Consider the following 17,846-nt stretch of genomic DNA (forward strand, 5'->3'; position numbering starts at 1 on the left):
GCATTTAAATGTTTTATTGGTGCTCTTTTCTATTTCTTAAATTACTGTTCCTTCCCAATGACTCCTTCCCGCTCCCACTAAATAGAACCCTCCCTTGTAACACATAAGTATCACTTTATTGTTCAGTTGTTTTAGTCCTATCTGACTCTTCATGACCCCTTTTGGAGTCTTCTTGGCAAAGATACTGGAATGGTTTGCCATTTCCTTCTCCAGCTCATTTTACAGATGAGGAATTGAGGCAAACAGGATTAAGTGACTTGCCCAGGATTACACAGCTAGTAAGTACCTGAGGCCAGATCTGAACTCAGAAAGATGAGTCTTCTTGACTCCAGTCCCAGGTCTCTATGCCCTGCACCACCTAGCTGCCCCAACAAATAAGTATAATCCAGAAAAACAAATCAACACATTGGTTATTTCTGAAAATATATACCTATTCTGCAGCCACAGTTTATGCTATCTCTTTGATGGAGGCAGGAGGCACATTTCACTATCAGTGTTTTGAAGCCACAATAGGGTATTGCATCAATCAGGGCTCTGAAGTCTCATGATCATTTTCCTTAATATTACTTTCATCATTGTGCAAAATATTCTCTTGATTCTACTTACTTAACTCAATTTCACTGATATGAGACTTCCCATATTTCTCTGAAATCTTAATACTTGTCATTTCTTATGGTGCAGTAATTTTCGTTACCTTTAGATACAACACACTGTTCAGCTATTCCCTAACCAATGGACCAAACATTTTCATTCCAGTTCTTTATCATAGGACCACAGACTTATTGCTAGAATGGACCTTACAGATTATCTATCTCAATATTTTTATTTTGCAGATGTGGAAACTGAGGTCCAGAGAAATTATGTGACTTAAAAGTCATACAAGTAGTCACAGAACCAAGATTTAACCTGGGCCTATTAACTTTAAATCTAATATTCTTCCTTTTGAACCAAAAATACCTTATTAGAGATGAGACCAACCTTATCCTCTATGACGAGTTTTTCTTGGAAATGAAAGGAATGGGCACCATGACTTTTGACCAATTAATTCAATTTGCCATGTATTAGGAACTGTGTATTAGGAAATAGGAACTGTGGGATGTTAAGTGTCCAGTCTTATGCACATCTTATTATGCTCAAAAAATATTTCACCATTGTAATGATTTTGGATCCTTGCTTCATTGTTCTTACTAATACATTCTTTGCAATCATTCAGAAACAGCACAAGATATAGTCATGTTAACACTTGCTAATTATTATAAGAACTGGAAAGATAAGATTAAAAATGGAATTACAGCCTGAAGGAACCACAGATTGTCATTTTATTCAGCTCCCCCAATCAACTCTATCTAAACCATTCATTTTGGCTCAGCCAAAAGAGCTAAGACGATCTCAGGCTACATTAACGGATGTTAACAGCATCCAGAATCAGGGAGGTGACATCCCTTTTGTACTGCATCATGCCCTGGTCAGACTATATCTGGAATATGTCATTCTATTCTGGGTGTCACATTTTAAAATGGCCTTGACAAGATAGAGTGCCAAAGGACAACCAGGAGGGTGAGAGTACTGGAAATCGTGCTCTACAGGGATCAGTTAAGAAAATGGGAAAAGTTTAGTCTCTAAAGGAAAAGACTGAGTAGGGACACAGTAGCTGCCGTCACATATCTGAAAGAGAAGTAATTGAACTTGTTTTGCTTGGTCTCAAAGGCAAAAACCAAGAACAATGGGTGGAAATTACTGAGAGGCAAATTTCAATTCATTGTATATAAAAACTTCTTCTGAAGGCTATACAAAAGTTTCTTGACATGGAACCAAAATGGAAGAGGCTTCCTCGGGAGGGAAAGGGGAAGAAACCAGCATTTATTAAGTGCCTACTATATACCAGGCACTGTGCTAAGTGCTTGACAAATATTATTCCACTTGATACTCACAACAACCCTGGTTAGGTGCTGTGATCCCCCTTTTACAATTGAGAAAACTGAGGTTCCAAAGATTAGGTGATTTGTTCCTCATCACATAGCTAGCAGGTGTCAGAGCCAGGCCGTGAACCAAAGTCTCATGGCTCCAAGGCCAGTACTCTTTCTATTGCACTACTGAGTACTGGCACATGCTCACCTAAGGTGTTGGCCAATGTCACAAAAGATGTCCCATATAGATTCCCAACAAAAGAATGACCGCTTATTGATGGTAAGGCTTTCCCAACGTTCCTATTCTCACATGACACTGGAAACATTAATTCCGTTGAGCTCCGGAACACTACAAAGCCTCCTCAGTGAAATCCACAGCATTTGGAAAGAGATCAGGCTAATCATACACTTTGGAAAATACCCTAAAGAAACACAGAGAATGGAAAATCCATTGTCAAGATGGACTGCCTATCAAGTTACTACACACACATATAGTGCATATGTAAATATACCTATATGTACATGTACCGATACACACAGATGTATGTATATGCGTATCAAGAAGGCGTTGCAGACAGTGAACTAGACTAAGAAATGAGTGGAGGGAGATCAGGATGGATCACATTTAGGAAACGATATGCTGCTTTCAATGATCTCAAATTGCTTTGCTGCCACAAATGTGATCTCTTTAATGCCAATAGTCTCCCCCAAGTTCTATGGCTGTGAATCACCGAACATTAGATCTCTGAAAAAGAAATCTAAATTATGAATAAACTAAAGGACAATGGAAAGATGGTACTGTGGGCATAATTAGGCTGTAGTGTGATACCAACGATAACTTATGTTCAAGAAGTGGGACAAAAAGAATCATCAGGGAAACTGAGCAAAGAGTTTTATATTACTAGAAAGGGAAAGAGGCCATTCATGTAGTGAGACTAAAAGACAAAATACGGCTGTCCCAGGCATGACAACAGACAGTAAAACAACCAAGGCAAAACGTTCAATGCACTGAGTGGAGCCTCAGTGGAGAATTCATGGGAAGACATAGCAAAGAAGAGCCTGGTCCTTGGTCTTCATGCCATCTTGTTGACTTCTACTTCAACATGACAGGCAAGAGGAGGAAGAGGCAAATTCACAGGCTAAAAGGCAAGAGAAAAAGCTGAGGCAGCGGTTTAAGTAGCCCAACTACAGAGGCTAACGGAATAGAGATACGGAATACCTGAGCCTTGGTCACATCTGGCTGAAACCTTCAGGAGACGTCGCCACGTGTGGGACTGTATCTGCTCTCCCGCCTCAGTCAGAAAGTCAACTAGTCAGCAAACATTTGTTAATCACCTACTATATACTAGACACTATTCTCAGTGCTGGAGATATAAAGAAAGGCAAGAAAAAATTATCTTTACTCTCAAGGAATTCGAGGTCTAATGGGAAGGACAACATTGCTGACCCAGAACTCTTCATCTTCACCATGTATGTAATACAGGGGTCTTCTTACCACTTGATTCCTCCCTACCATAGGATATTCCATCTTTTAATGCAAGAGCTACCTACCTAAAATCAATTCGCATAGCTATGTGCCCACAGACGTTCTGGACTGTTTTCTTTGTGGCTGAGTATAGCACACGTATGATAAATCATCTCTACTTTTTTTGACTGAAAAAAAGGAAAAATAGCATAGCAGGAGAAGGCAAAGAAGTGTTGTAATTAGTGGAGAAAAATACAATATACTAAGTCCCCTAAGTGTAGGGGTGAGTTTTTTTTTCTATTTCTGTCTTGTTCCTAGAAGGCATTTTACAAATACCCATACCAGTGAAAACACAAAACCCTCAAAGAAAGCATAGAGTTTGAGATGAAAGCAGTTATATGTAGTCAAACATAAAATGTATTTTTGTTAAGTTCTTCAAGTTACAAACTTCTAATACAAACGTGTATCTGACTCAGTCCTTAAAAATAACTTCATCAAGGTGCTACAATATGTAATAAATTACATTATAAGCACTTTGTTAATGTTATTCATGATACTTCATGGAGGTGATACTCTATGGAGGTGATATTACATGGAGGTGATACTTCATGGAGGTGATATTTCATGGAGGTGATACTTCATGGAGGTGATATTTCATGGAGGTGATACTTCATAGAGGTGATACTTCATGGAGGTGATACTCTATGGAGGTGACACTTCATGGAGCTGATACTTATATTCAAAGACTCTGCCAGCACCATACAAACACTGGAAAGTCCTCCACCAAGCTAGAAGCTCCACATATAAGGATGGCAATGAGGTTTTTCATCCCTGAGCACACTTCCCTGCCATTGCTTCAAATTTTCTAGAAATGTTACATCTCTCTACAGAAGCCCCTTCATCTGCTTGGTTAATACTGATAACTTAGATTTTCTTTTTCTGCTTCCATTAAGATGGTCTTGAGTTATGACGATCCCTACATAATGTTTCACATTTTTTCCTACTATTTATGAAACCCTGAATTTCATTCTCTCTAGGCAACTGGCATCAGTAGTTAGTTACTGGCCAATTTCTAAAGCCTGAGGATTGAATGGAGCGTATGGCAGGAATCATGGCAAAAGCAGCATGAGAGCAGTGACCACTCTGCAGACAGTATTGATGATGGCTTTCTAAACTGTAAGAGCCAATGGAAAAAAAAGAAAAATTGAACTTCTCAATCAACTAGGCCATAAAAGGTTGTGAATTGTATAGTAATTTGCCAGGAGCAGCAACATGAATGGCATGTACTGAGTGTTTTTAGCTCTAGAACATCTAACAGTCTTAAAATTTACATTCGGATTCCAACTTGGTAACGTGCTTCTAGGGAGACAAAATTATTTAGCTTCATGGAATCACTACATCACAGATTCAGCACTGTAAAGGGCCTTAGGTCATTCAGTTTCACTCTCTCATTTTATAGATGAGGCAATGGAATCCCAAAGAAATTAAATGACTTATCCAACGTCATACCGATAGTAAGTGGGAGAAGTGGGATTTGAGCTCAGGTTCTAGAACTATGAGTTCAATGGTCTTTCCACCAAACCACACTGATGCTTAGAACTCACCTGGCTCTAAAGTAGGTAGTGTTAGGAAATGGTAAGTTGGCTGTAGAAAATTGAAAGGGATCTGAAATAGTATGCATTGCCTGCCTTCAAGAGGCCTCTAGTCCAGAAAGAGGGTAAGATAAAAGTTCATAGAACAATAATGTACCATATTATACAATAAATACATGTGATCTAAGGTCCAAGGGGACATGACTGGGTTCTCTTTCTCTAAGCTTTGCTCCCTTATTACAAAATCCACAGTTGCCTCATGATAATTTTTTTTTCTAGTTTCATCATCCCTGGAATCACTTGTGGGCCTACATGAATATAAGCTCCTCAGGAAGAGGAAGGCTTAGGTTTTTATCTCTGTATTCCCCAGGAATGCTACCTCGCAAATATAAGCACTTAATAAACATTCATTGAATTGAATAAAGGCTTCCTACGTTCGTTCGCACAGAAGCTCATAACCAGTTGAGGGAAACAAATCAAACAGTCATTTTAAAACCTGTGTTGCCTCTTGCTTGTTCTGGAACTAAACCCTTGCAGTCTTGCTGATATGGCTCTGACCATGTCTCTCCTCTAGACGCCATTTGCAAATCCTAGGCCTCAAACTTGTCAGTCCATTTTCTAGTCACAGAGGCTGGCTGAAGGCAAAATTGCCATGGACCTTAACAGTATAAAAACTCCTTAGTCATGCCTTCTCTTGCTCCCAGTCTGGGGTGTTTCAGCTTGCTCCACTGAACCCTGTTTGCCTCATCCCTACCCTGGGTGGGCCTGAAAGGATCATTACCACAAAGACCCAAAGATGAAAGACACTGGCCTCCATTGCTCTCTCTGGCAAAACCTACACCAGAAGAAATAATGGTAGTGAGCTCTAAAACTTAAATTGCCCTGAGTCAGAAAAACAAAGGAACTTTCTTAAAAGGCTTCATTCAAAAGTATAGGTCCTTCTTTCTATATAAAGTCCTTAAATAGTTTTTAAATTTAAAATTTTGGCAACTTAAAATTAAGCAAACAATTTACTTAGAATCATATATTAAGACTGGAAGGGAATTTAGAGACTATCTTGTCTAGGAAACTGAGGCACAGAGGTTAACTGATGCCTAGGGTAAGACAGCTAATAAATATCGGAGGCATGAGTTGAACCCAGTCCTTTTTTCAAAAAAGGCATTTGGGGTTAAGTGACTTGCCCTGGGTCACACAGCTAGCAAGTGTCAAGTGTTTCCTCTGAGGCTGGATTTGAACTCAGGTCCTCCTGACTTCAGGGCTGGTCCTCTATTCACTGTGCCACCTAGCTGCTCCCAAGTCCTTCTTGACACCAAGTCCAGCACCCCATCAACCACCACACTGACTTCTCATAGCCAGCATGGTTTTCACTTGTTCACTATCATGCTAGCAATTCACCCGAGGTCATACAGCTAATTAGTAAATCTTGAATAAGAATACACTCTGTATAGTTGGTTAATATAGTTGGTCTTAAACTTTAGTACTTTAATATACTTGTTTTTAAACTCCATTTATAGATTATTTGTCATGCTTATGACCTAAGTTATTAAAGAGCTTCTAAAACGAAGCACTATTAACACCACATGGCTTCTTTATCGGGAGAGCTTAGACAAAGAAAGGCTACAAAGCATCAGGGAAAAGGAAAATAATGGAAATGGTGGTGGGGAACAGGGTGCAACTTGTAAGGAGAATCGCACTCATTTCAAGGGGCACTGGAAAAATTCATCAGAATTTCTACATTATGAGGGGAACAAAAAGGACCTGAGATTTCTTCACTCTCTATTAAGTCAGCCCTGGACTTCTCCGGCATAGTCTTTCATAGAAGAAAACACATTGTATATAGTATGCAGTTTTTATCTTTGGAGAAAAAAAAGACATTTCTAAAATGCCATCAGATTCCTTTAGAAAAGAAATTTTCAAAAAAGAAGATAGCCCCTGAAGATCAGTGGTGATTCACTTTTAAGAAAGAGATTGTTGAAAATTCCAAGGCTCTTGGATTATCATGGAGGAGGGGCAGGGGAAAGGGGAGAGGTAGTGACTCTGCAAAGCATTTCAATCAATCAATCAATATTCATGAAGGACCTACTATGTATTGAGTCCATTCAATATTGTAAATATTTCTATTCTTCAGAGATCTATCATTTCAGGTATGGGTACTCCCTCTACAGATGCAACCCTTAAGCATGTTTGAAAAAACATTATTTACTAATGCCTGGCTAAAAAGAAGAAAAAAACCCAAAAGAATCACAAGCAGGAAAAGAATGAGTTATTCCCTACACCAGAGCACTGTGCCTGCGTCTAGAGCTGCCTGAGGTCACTTCTTTACACTGCCACAGAAGGAAGTAAAACAGGATCTAAAGAGTGAGAGGTCTTGGCTGGCTGACCCATAACAAATAAAAGTGAGGCGCTTTTATCCTGTAGGAGCAAAACAAGCTCGGGCTACTTCTCAACTGCAATCTTAGAATCACAGAGAGGCAGACCTTCAGGTCCAAACAACATAGCTTAGAATGAAACCAAACAGAACTCAGTTTTGTCTTCAGTCCTCTGATTCTCATTCTGTGCCCATTTCCCCCATAAACATGTCACCGTATATGTACTTAGGTACAGAGAAGAAATGTGATCAATTAAACCAAATTAATATTTTCCCCAATTTCTGGCAGTTTGGAGCTGGAAGGGACACCAGAGATTATAGTTTCAGGGGTGTGTTATTCTTCAAAAGAGTGTTCGCATTTTAACAGAGAGCCAGGTAACACAAAGGAATGAGTTACAAATGGTAGGATATTAGATCTCAATACCTGGATGCTTGGATGGAGCTGTGATCTCATCAATTTGAGTACTCCCTCTAGCCCATCTGATGTGATCCTTCTATTTCTTCCTGCAAAAAAAAAAAAATCACTGCAGAAGGTCTACCTACTGAGGGTAGAGAGTCTTCCTCAAAATCTCTTCATACTGCATGGCTAACAGTAGAGTAAGGATTTCTACTGGTTATACCTCACTCTCCATATTTATCATATACCTGCGTGTTGTCAGTGGGGGGGGGGTGGAATGCCACCCATTTCTAACGGCCTGTTTTATTTCAGTTCTCCTACTCAAGTCCTTATTTTCAGTGACTGTATTTTATAGTTTGCTTATGGCCACCATGCATCTCTCCACTGACCTTTGGTCTTTGAATTTTGTAATATTCTATGACTGAAAGCCATATAACATCATCATAAGAACACTGGGGTTAAAACAAAACAAAGCAAAACAAAACATAGGCTTTAGTTTCAGGGTAAAACATTGGGTCATTAAGTATAATTTCCCAAAGGTGGTATAATTCTTCTGTTCCATTTTGGGTCTAACTCATTTTTCCATTTGTCAGGTTTCCCCAAGAAACCTGTCCACTGGTGGACAAGTTCTATGAGTCATCCATTCAAATGCCAGTCACATTCTTGGCAAAAAGCATTCTTCATTTATTTGGTGAACTAAGTGGATAGTTAAGTAATCATGAAGCTCATTTAGAAAAATCTGCAATGATTCTGGGTTCAATGCAGTCAACACGATATTATCCCCAAACAGGATATCTAGAGGACCTCTCACCATAAATACCTGTGCCATTTGGACTCTGCATTAGACATGCTCCATGAAGACAGTAAACACATTCAGTAAACATGATTCCTGCTTTATGTCTCACTTGATCAAAGGGTAAAAGTTACATAAGTATACACTGCATCTATTTTGTATATATTTACTTATGTATATGTTGTCTCCATTAATACAATATAGGCTCCTTGAGGGCAAGGACTATTTAATTTTTTAACTGTGACCTCAGCACCTAGCACAGTGCCTAACAGAAGATGCTTGCTGATCGATTGATTACAACTTTCAAGGAATCATCTGTGATTTTGACTCTGACGCTTACTATTCGTGACACCCTGGACCACTCACAGTCTCCCGTGCCTACCATTTGCCCATCAGTAAAATGAGGAGTTAGAGCTAGATGACGTCTGAGGTCCTTCTAGCCCTAGTTCTATGATTCTACAAACTCCTCTACCCCACCTAAGTACACTTCCCAGAAAACACATAAGCTAAACTGCCTAACAGCTGATTAAGACTGATTGCACAAGTCACTTTCTATGACTGGATTACTCGGAACCTGTCACACTGCATATGTTTGTGTTAGCTGCCAAAAGAAAGCAGGCCTCCCTGTAATTTCTGTGGAATCTTCATCTGAAGGAGTAGAGAGAAAGTTAAATCCCAGTTCTAGACTTTTTAAGTCAATGGACCATGAAAATCTGGAATTCAATGGATTGCAAAATGTTTGGCAACAGAAGAAAACTATCTGCAATGAAAACAGCTAGTACAATCTCAATTCCGAATAACTGAAAAGCAGTTTATGGAGAGCTAAAATCATATACAACCACCACTATGACACGATGTGCTTTTTTATACAAAGTGAATAGAACTAGCTCACATTTTACAATTTGTAGCTGAGCCTCTGGTATGATCACACAAACATTGGTATCTTTCTTCAGAGAACAAGAGAACTGTTAATGGTTCATTTATTATTTTAAGATACAAAAGCAAGCATATTATTGCTATGATTAATAATTGCTATTATTAATAATAATGATTTCAAAACATTATTTCCTCACAGGGTTTTGGAAGGGGAAAGAATGATAAAAGTGAAGACAAAATTAAGATAGGGAAGCATTTTGAGAAAGGATTAAAATATAAAAAACAAAAGACAGAAGGAAATTTTTAAAAATAAAGATATTGTACTTAACATTAAATCATTCATTAAGAAACTAATTACAATACTAAATTCTGCCAGCTGCCAATTTCTAAAACTAAATATCTAATTTGTACTGTAATGTGACTATTATCATTTGGCATAAAGTGTGATATAGTGGATAGCGAATGGGCCTTAGAGGGAGGTAGGGAAGAAGGAAGGAATAGAGGGAGAAAGGAAGGAAAGAAGGAAGGAATGAAGGGAGAAAGGAAGGAAAGAAGGAAGGAAGAGAGACAGGGAGGGAGGAAGGAAAGGAAAGGGAAGTGAAGGGGTATTTATTAAGCATGTGCTATATAGCATGTATTATGTATCAGGCACAACGCTAGGTACTTTACAAATACTAGCTCATCTGAGACTCACAGCAACCCTGAGATATCGGTACTAATATTATCCTTATTTTAACAAATAAAGAAAGTGAGGCAGGCAAAGCTAAGTGACTTACCCAGGTTCACACAGCTAGTAAGTGTTTGAGTTTAGATTTAAGCTTATGTCTTCCTGACTCCAGGTGTTCAGTCCACTGTACCACTTAGCTAACTAGCTCTACAGGGGCTCAAGTCCTACCTCTCAAATACGCTCCCTAAATGACCCTAAGCAAGTCATTTACCCACCCAGCACTCCAGGAAATTCTCCAAAATGATAAATTGCAGAACAATTGCTGATCTGCATTGGTCGAGGAAATGTCTTCATTCGATAATTCCCTACACACAGTTGAAATCATAGGTATGAACCTAAAATAAATAGATCAAAGGATGCAATAATATTTGTACTATGTTATCTCTCAGAGTAGTTGCAGGAATCAACTAAGGTAATATAAAGTACAACCAAAATTATACTGTTATTATGACAAAATATTAACAACCATCTCCAAAGCAATAAGGTTGAGGGTCATCCAAAGGGCACTGGAAAGGAAGATGGTGAGAAGGAACAAGCAATGGGCTGAGAGTCAAAAACCCAGGCCCAAATCTCACCTCTCCCACTTAGCACTTAACCTCTTGGGGCCTCAGTCTGCTTAACTGTAAGATGACAGGTTCGGACCTCTACAATCCTTTCAAGCTCTAAATCTATGATACTATGACCAACAAAGAATTGGGCACAAGGGCCATAAAGGATGTCATTGCAGCACATGACTAGAAAGGTGAGTTGGTCAAATGACAAGAATGTGGGAGACTGAACAGACCCTCTTGTGCTCTACCTGAATCCACTAAATATGAAGACATTGAGAACAAGGTCCTCAGCACACGAGACATATCCCCCGTACTGGATTCACAAGAGGGCATGAACAGAAGTCATACAGAATGAGGAGGTGTAGTCAGCTTGTGACCTGAACCGAGGAGGAAGCATGCACACTCACAAGAACGCAGGTCCATCAAGTTACAGAAGAAAAGTACATAGTGAGTCAAGGAACAAAACAAGTGATAAATACAGGAAGGAGTACTAAAAAGGAAAAGCTCAAAAATATATGTCAGACCAAGGTTTCTGAACCTTTTTTTGTGTGTATCACAGTTTCCTTAGGTATTCTGGAAATATTTTTTAAAAAGTTCATGGGTTCCAGGTTAAGAACTCATGCAATAGAGTAACAGAGCAAAAATTATTTCCTGTACCATAGTGCTGAAGTAATAAAACAATAATATATTTTTATTTATTATATGTCATTCAAAAAATATGTCATCTACTTATTGGATCTACATGACTGCTGCAGAATTGGATGAGAATGAAAGTTAAGATTAGCTGCAGTAAAGGCACAACACTCACATGGCTTAAATAATGACAAAGTGATTGGCCTGGGGCTCACAAGAGATGTGCCCAAACCATAGCAAATCAGAGAAAACATTTTTTTAAATTATGTATCATTTACTGTCCAAAGCCAAAAAGGTTTAGGATTTTTTTTCCTGTTAGTTATAACTTTAAATATAGTACATAAAATTCCAACTATCAAATAATTGTGCGGAAATATTAAAGTAATAGTCATAGGATGTGAAAGGTTAGAAGTGCCATCAAGGAAGGAGGAAGGAAGGAAAGAAGGAAGGGAGGGAGGGAGAGAGGGAGGAAGAAAGGAAGGGAATAAGTGAGGAAGGGAGGGAATGAAAAAAGGAAAAAAGGGAGGGAGGAAGGAAGGAGGGAAGGAGAGAATGAGTAAGGGAAGAAAGGAGGGAGGGAAAGAAGAAACAAAGGAAGGAAAGAGGGAGGGAGGGAGGGAAAGAAGCAAAGGAAGGAGAGAGGAAAGAAGGAGAGAGGGAAGGAAGTAAGGAAGGAGGGATAGAGAGAAGCAGGGATGTAAGAAAGGAAAGAGGGAGGAAGGAGGGAAAAGGAGGGAGGGAAATTAGGAGGAAGAGAAGAAGGAAAGGAAGGAAGAAGAGAAAGAAAGAGGCAGGGAAAGAGAGAAGCAAGGAAGGAAAAAATCAGGGAAAGAGGGAAGAAAGGTAGGAGGGAGGGCAAAGTAGTTAACTAATAGCATTAAAATTGTGGATTAAGGTCTATGACCAATTAACCTCGTTTTTGTTGTTGTTGTTGTTGTTCTAGACTCCCATAACAAATTTGGGGGCAATTCGTGACAGATTTGGCTCCTTGGTGAAAGATCTATGTTTCTACTTCACAGAAAAGTTTAAGACATGTTGCTACCGAAAAAATTTCAGAGAAGGCCAAGCAGAAAGAGAGGGCAGAAAGCAAAATTTGGCAAAGTAATACATGAAGGAAAACATGAGGCTCTTACAAACCCAAAAGTTGAGAGAAAGATAAATTTGAGGAAAATTGGTGTATGAAAGCTAGAAATGACAACTTCTCCTAACCAACAGAAGCAGCCTCCTACAACCAAGATTTCTGCAAGACAGTTGCTTCCTTCTGGCTCCTCTCCAAAGAAAGTTGGTAAAATGTCTACGTATGTGGAACATTTAAATATTAACATAGCACAGACAAAAAGCAAAGGGATAGAGAAGGGAAAAAAGGACTTCTTGCTCTGTCCTTCATATGCTCTTGGAACCCATGTTAAAAATAAGATAATGATTTTCTGAGACTTGCTTGGTTTCTTTCACCTCTCCCTCTAAGATTCCTTCTACTTGATCTTACTAGTTTATGACTAGTTTTCTCAAACAATGAATAAGTAGGTAGGTTTTTTTCAGTTCTTCAACAGGAAAAAGCAAATCAAGTCTCAGGTTAAGATTTCTGATAATTTTTTAATCTATGGACTAGGTGACTGGACTCAATGAACACTTGTTGACTGATCTGAATTTCAGATGGTGGGGGGGACAACCCTTTTTCACATTGTTTGATTTTCATACTGTGTCACTGAAGTGATGGTGACATTTTTTTTTATGTACAGTAGCTTGACAAGCTTCTTAATAAAGCTCTATCAAGGGAGGCCCTGAGACCAATCCAATTTCCCCAAGCCAGAGTCAGATGGACTTTTCTAAGTTGTAAAAATGTAGTTCATCTTAAAACAAATATAAATCATTATTATTTTTCCCCAAGGGATCATTATGACTATCATCTACTTGTAGCTGGAGGACAGATAGCCACACAAGCACCATATGAGAAAAGAGAAGTTAAAAACCTTATTTATTTCTTTGAATGTTCACTATGGCTATAAAGAAGCTATTCTCCTCTGGCCATGCCTTCTGCTCCCAAGGTTTAAAATCTGGCCAATTGTTAAGTGTTTGTGCCGTTGCTCTATGACTTTCACTGATACCCTCAAATTTTTAACTCACTGCAAATTCTTTGATGTAGCTTCTGCTTGCAGGTCTTAGAATATCTATTTTTAAATTCTAAAACTCAAGATTCCCTCTTCTCTCATCTTCCTTGCCATTCTTATTCAATTGAAGCTTATAGTAACATTGTAGAGTTCTTTACTTGTGTCACAAGTAGGACAGCAGGAAAAAAAATCTGCCTTAGACTAGTTGCAGGTTTCCCACCCCTGGCAGTGCTTGGCTCTCCTTATTACTAATGAAATTCATGTTTCAGCTAAAATGTCATTCCATTATAATTTCTTCTAGAATAACTAAATACTTCCTTTAGAAAATCAATCGGTCCCCTTAACATTATTCACTTTTCCCAGTTCAAATCAGTCCTTCAGGTCACTCAATTCTCAGTTCACTAGAGTGTCACTAATAGGTGTTCACAAAATTCTTCTATATAAGATTTTGAGGGGGTGTGTTTTGCTTTTGGTGATGGTGTGTTAGTAAAGGGGAACTGAAAGTGAGAGGAAAAAAGGAATAACCAGAAGTCTGTTTTTAGGTGACTGCTGATGCTCAAAAGAAACAAAATCTAATAGACAGCATGGTACATGGAAAAGAATACTGCATTTATATATTCAGAGGTTGTTGTTTTTGAGTTGTTTCAGTAGTGTCTGACTCTTTTTACCCCATTTTGGGGTTTTCTTGGCAAAGATACTGGAGTAGTTTGCATTTCCTTTGCCAGGTAATTTTACAGATGAGGAAGCTGAGGCAAACAGGGTTAAGTGACTTGTGCAGGGTCACACAGCTAATTAGCAGGTATCTGAGGCTGGATTTGAATTCATGAAGATGAGTCTTCCTGGTTCTGAGCCTCTAGTTCAACCTTCTATCCAATGAAAGAACCCTCTCTACCAACCACAAGATCCCAAAGAGAAGTGAAAGAGAAAAAGTCTTCTTGTCTTCCTTCAGGTCCAACTCCCTGTACTTCTCTAAGGACTGAACTTTTTCAAGGTCCCTAGGACAAAGCAATCTTTGGAAATGGAGCTAAATGTCCTGTTACACTCACCAGGAACAAGGAGGCAAGGTGATTTTTGAAGCACTTAGTAGGAGGAAGTCTGTGGCACTCATTCATACTGTACCCTTTCTTCCTTCCACTGGGAAAAGTTCATGAAAATAGCAGTATGGTTGGGAACAGTCCATAAAACAGTATAAAGGCAATAGATGACAGATCATTTTTCACAGGCTCCACAAAACACACACAGTCATACTAGGAGACCTCATTGACATCCTAATTGGTCATGATTGGCTTGAACGTCCCAGTTCCATAGCTATCAATATACTGAAGGTGTGGCTGTAGGAAAAAGGTTCCCAGGTGAGATACAAAACAAAAACAAACACAAGGTAAAGATAGGAGGGAATATAAATGTATAGGGGAGACCTAGGTGGAGGTTCTAACCAGTAACAGATTTCCTCCTTAACTGTTGGCTGTTTGGGCTGGGCTTCAGTTGTGCTTGCTGTTTTTTGGGGGTGGTTCTATTTCACACACAGTAAATAATATATACTATAATAAAGAATAAAGAATCAGCTCGTTGTTTTCAACATGCTTTCCACTCCCACTCCCACTGCCCACCCCCCCACCTCCCAAAATTATAAAGGCAACTAGGTAACATAGTGGATAGAGTCCTGGTCTTGTAGTCAGAAAGTTAGTCCCACATGCATCAAAATTGACAGGGAGAACCAGAGAAAGAAATCAGTCTTAGAGAAAAAGAAATGGAGAAAGAGACAAAGAGAAGAAGAGAAAAAGTGGGAGATGAGACATGTTAATCTAAAGGCTAAGCAAGTTCAGTAGAAAACATGAGAGAAGTTATTTGGTCATACAGATCAATCTGATATCCTTCCCCTCTTTTAAACCGAATTTTTCATTTTTTAGTTTATTTACTGGTCAGTTCTTGCTTCTTCCATTTTTCAGTCTGAAGTCCTAAGTTACCCTCAGCAGTATAAGCAGAGGTTGAATGGAGAGGCCAGAACTGTAATTTCTGAACACAGTATGAAGGGGAGTCCAGAGAAACGGGATCCAGAGGGACTGTCTTCCTGCCCCCCCCCTAAAAGTGAGGACTGTCTCCAGCTTGGTAGCCTGCAAGCTGGCTGTCGTCAAAATTCTAATGCTAATGGCAGGCGACTGAACTCCCTTCTTCGACCTAGCAAGTGCCATCCCAGCAAATATGTAGGGTTAGTGGGGGTACCAGGTTAACAGAGTCCAAACAAAGCACAAATGTGGGAAGGCAGGAAGAGATGGGGAGTCATCAGAGAACTAATACTGCGGAGAGCATTTTTTAGAGATTTCTGTCTCCAGTATAACTTGGTCTTACCCTTTTATCCCTTCTAAACTTGATAATCTTCTACACCCCAGTCACACCCTCACTATTCCTGCCCTGGATAATACCCAGCACCTAATCTATGGTAAGGGAGGGGGCTAAACCATCATAGGATCACGACAGAAGAGGCTGACCTGCTGAGGAGGAAGTCACGAAGTCACATACTACTGCTATCAGTCTCTCCTCCAAAGTCAGTTTTCACATCCCTCAGATCCTTTTCACATCAGCCAGGAGTTCCACTTCACTTACCAGCACTAAACAATTCTGCTTGTTAGGGTTACAGAGGAAAAGAGGGAAAAGACATGCCTAAGAGCCTGCCATTCATATGACCTCTTAGATGGAAAGCTTCTTTCTTCTTTCCTTACAAAAAGTACTATGGATCCTTAAACAATTTTATCTACCATTCATGTATAAAAGAAAAGTGACCTGGAATAATAATGATGAGGAGGACAGCATTTCAGGTTTGCAAAGCATTTCACATAGGTTAGCTTATTTGAGCATCACAACAACCCTATGAGATAGGTACTATGATTATGTCCATTTTACATATAAGGAAACTGAAGAACAGAAAATAATCTGCTCAGAGTCACATAGCTAGGGAGTGTCTGAGGCAAGATCAAACTCATGTCTTCCTGACTTCAAGTACTGCATTCAATCTACTAGAATAAAGGCCTACTGTGACACCTCATCATGGCATAGAAGTGATCCTGAGTCCTCAAAGTCCATGCCCACAATGAAATACAAATTCTGGTAGGTCCTACCAAGCTGGAAGGATTTCAAGGATATCTAAGTAATTAATTATGTGCCCGATGTGCAAGGACAAATCTAGCCAAAAAGTTGCACATTTGCTCATCCAAAGTAACTTATGAAAACTACTAAGGTGTGGGAGGAATTATAAATCAATAAATCAATGAGTAATGAATAAACATTTATTAAGCTCCTACTATGTGCCAGGCATGGTATAGCTCTAAGTGCTGGGCATACAAAAAAGAGGCAAAAGCCAATCCCTGTCTTCAAGGAGCTTATAATCTAATGAAAGACAACATGCAAACAAATAAATACAAGGAAAGCTATATTCAAGATAAATAGGAAATAATTAAAGGAGGGAGGACACCACAATTAAGAGGGGTTGGAAAAGACTTTCTATAAAAAAGATGGGATTTTAGTTGGGACTTCCAGGAAGTCAGGGAAGTCAACAGACAGAGGTGAGGAGGGGAAATGTTCCATGATGGGGGACAGTCAGAGAAAATGCCCAGAGCCAATATTTTGAAATAAATAGATGGAGTAACTTGTTCATGAAATAGTCAGAAGCCCAGTGTCACTCGATCAGAGAGTATGTGTTGGAGAGTAAGGTATAAAAAGCCTGGAAAGGTAGATATAAAGGGAGATATCACAAGATATCACATAAAAGGGAGCCAGAGGAATGGGAAGGGTGGGGGAAAAGGTGAAGAGTCAAGAGCAGAGTGGGGAGAGAAATGAGCATGGATGGCCCCAGAACTTCCTTCCTTATATGGTGGTCCTGGGCAGCAACTCACCAGTCAGAGGAGGGAGCCCCAGACCTCAGGCTACTAAGGGTGGTAGAAAAGTCTGGAGAGTCAGTAAGAAGTTGTACAAGAAATGAACACAGCACAGAAAATAAACACACATGCACAGAGTTAAATACAGGATACTATATACAAAAAGTAATTTCTGGAGAAAGAGCCATAGCATCTGAGAAGAGAGGAAAAAAATCAGGTTAGGCTGAGATTCCAAGAAAGTGAGAGTGGTGCAGCAGATAGAGTGCCAGGTCTGGAGTCAGGAAGACACATCTCCCTGAGTTCAAATCTGGCCTCAGACATGTGCTAGTTGTGTGACCCTGGGCAAGTTCACCTAACCCTGTTTGTCTCAGTTTCCTCATCTGTAAAATGAGCTGAAGAAGGAAATGGTAAACTACTCCAGTATCTTTGCCAAGAAAACCCCAAATGGGGTCAGAAGAGTTAGACACAACTGAAACTACTGAATAACAACAACAGAGAACCTAAGAGGAAGAGATGAGGAAGAGGTCTATCCCAGGTATGGAGACCAGCCTCTAAAA

The 17,846-nt window shown here is 39.4% G+C and overlaps 1 protein-coding gene across 4 annotated transcripts in view; it reads right to left on the bottom strand.

Annotated features, from left to right (window-relative positions):
• CUNH1orf21 (chromosome unknown C1orf21 homolog) overlaps positions 1-17,846 on the bottom strand; it is a 265,651-nt gene that overhangs the window by 193,598 nt on the left and 54,207 nt on the right. For 3 of the 4 annotated variants that reach the window (XM_020984393.2, XM_020984394.2, XM_078156454.1), the window contains exon 2: positions 7,757-7,836. The exons of the other annotated variant lie outside the window; for it this stretch is intronic. The gene's annotated coding sequence lies outside the window, so the exon portion shown is untranslated. The remainder of the gene's footprint in view (positions 1-7,756; positions 7,837-17,846) is intronic. 4 annotated transcript variants of the gene reach the window in all.

This window comes from Phascolarctos cinereus, unplaced genomic scaffold (assembly GCF_003287225.1).
Source record: "Phascolarctos cinereus isolate Bilbo 61053 unplaced genomic scaffold, phaCin_HiC Scaffold_5;HRSCAF=322, whole genome shotgun sequence".
NCBI lineage: Eukaryota > Metazoa > Chordata > Mammalia > Diprotodontia > Phascolarctidae > Phascolarctos > Phascolarctos cinereus.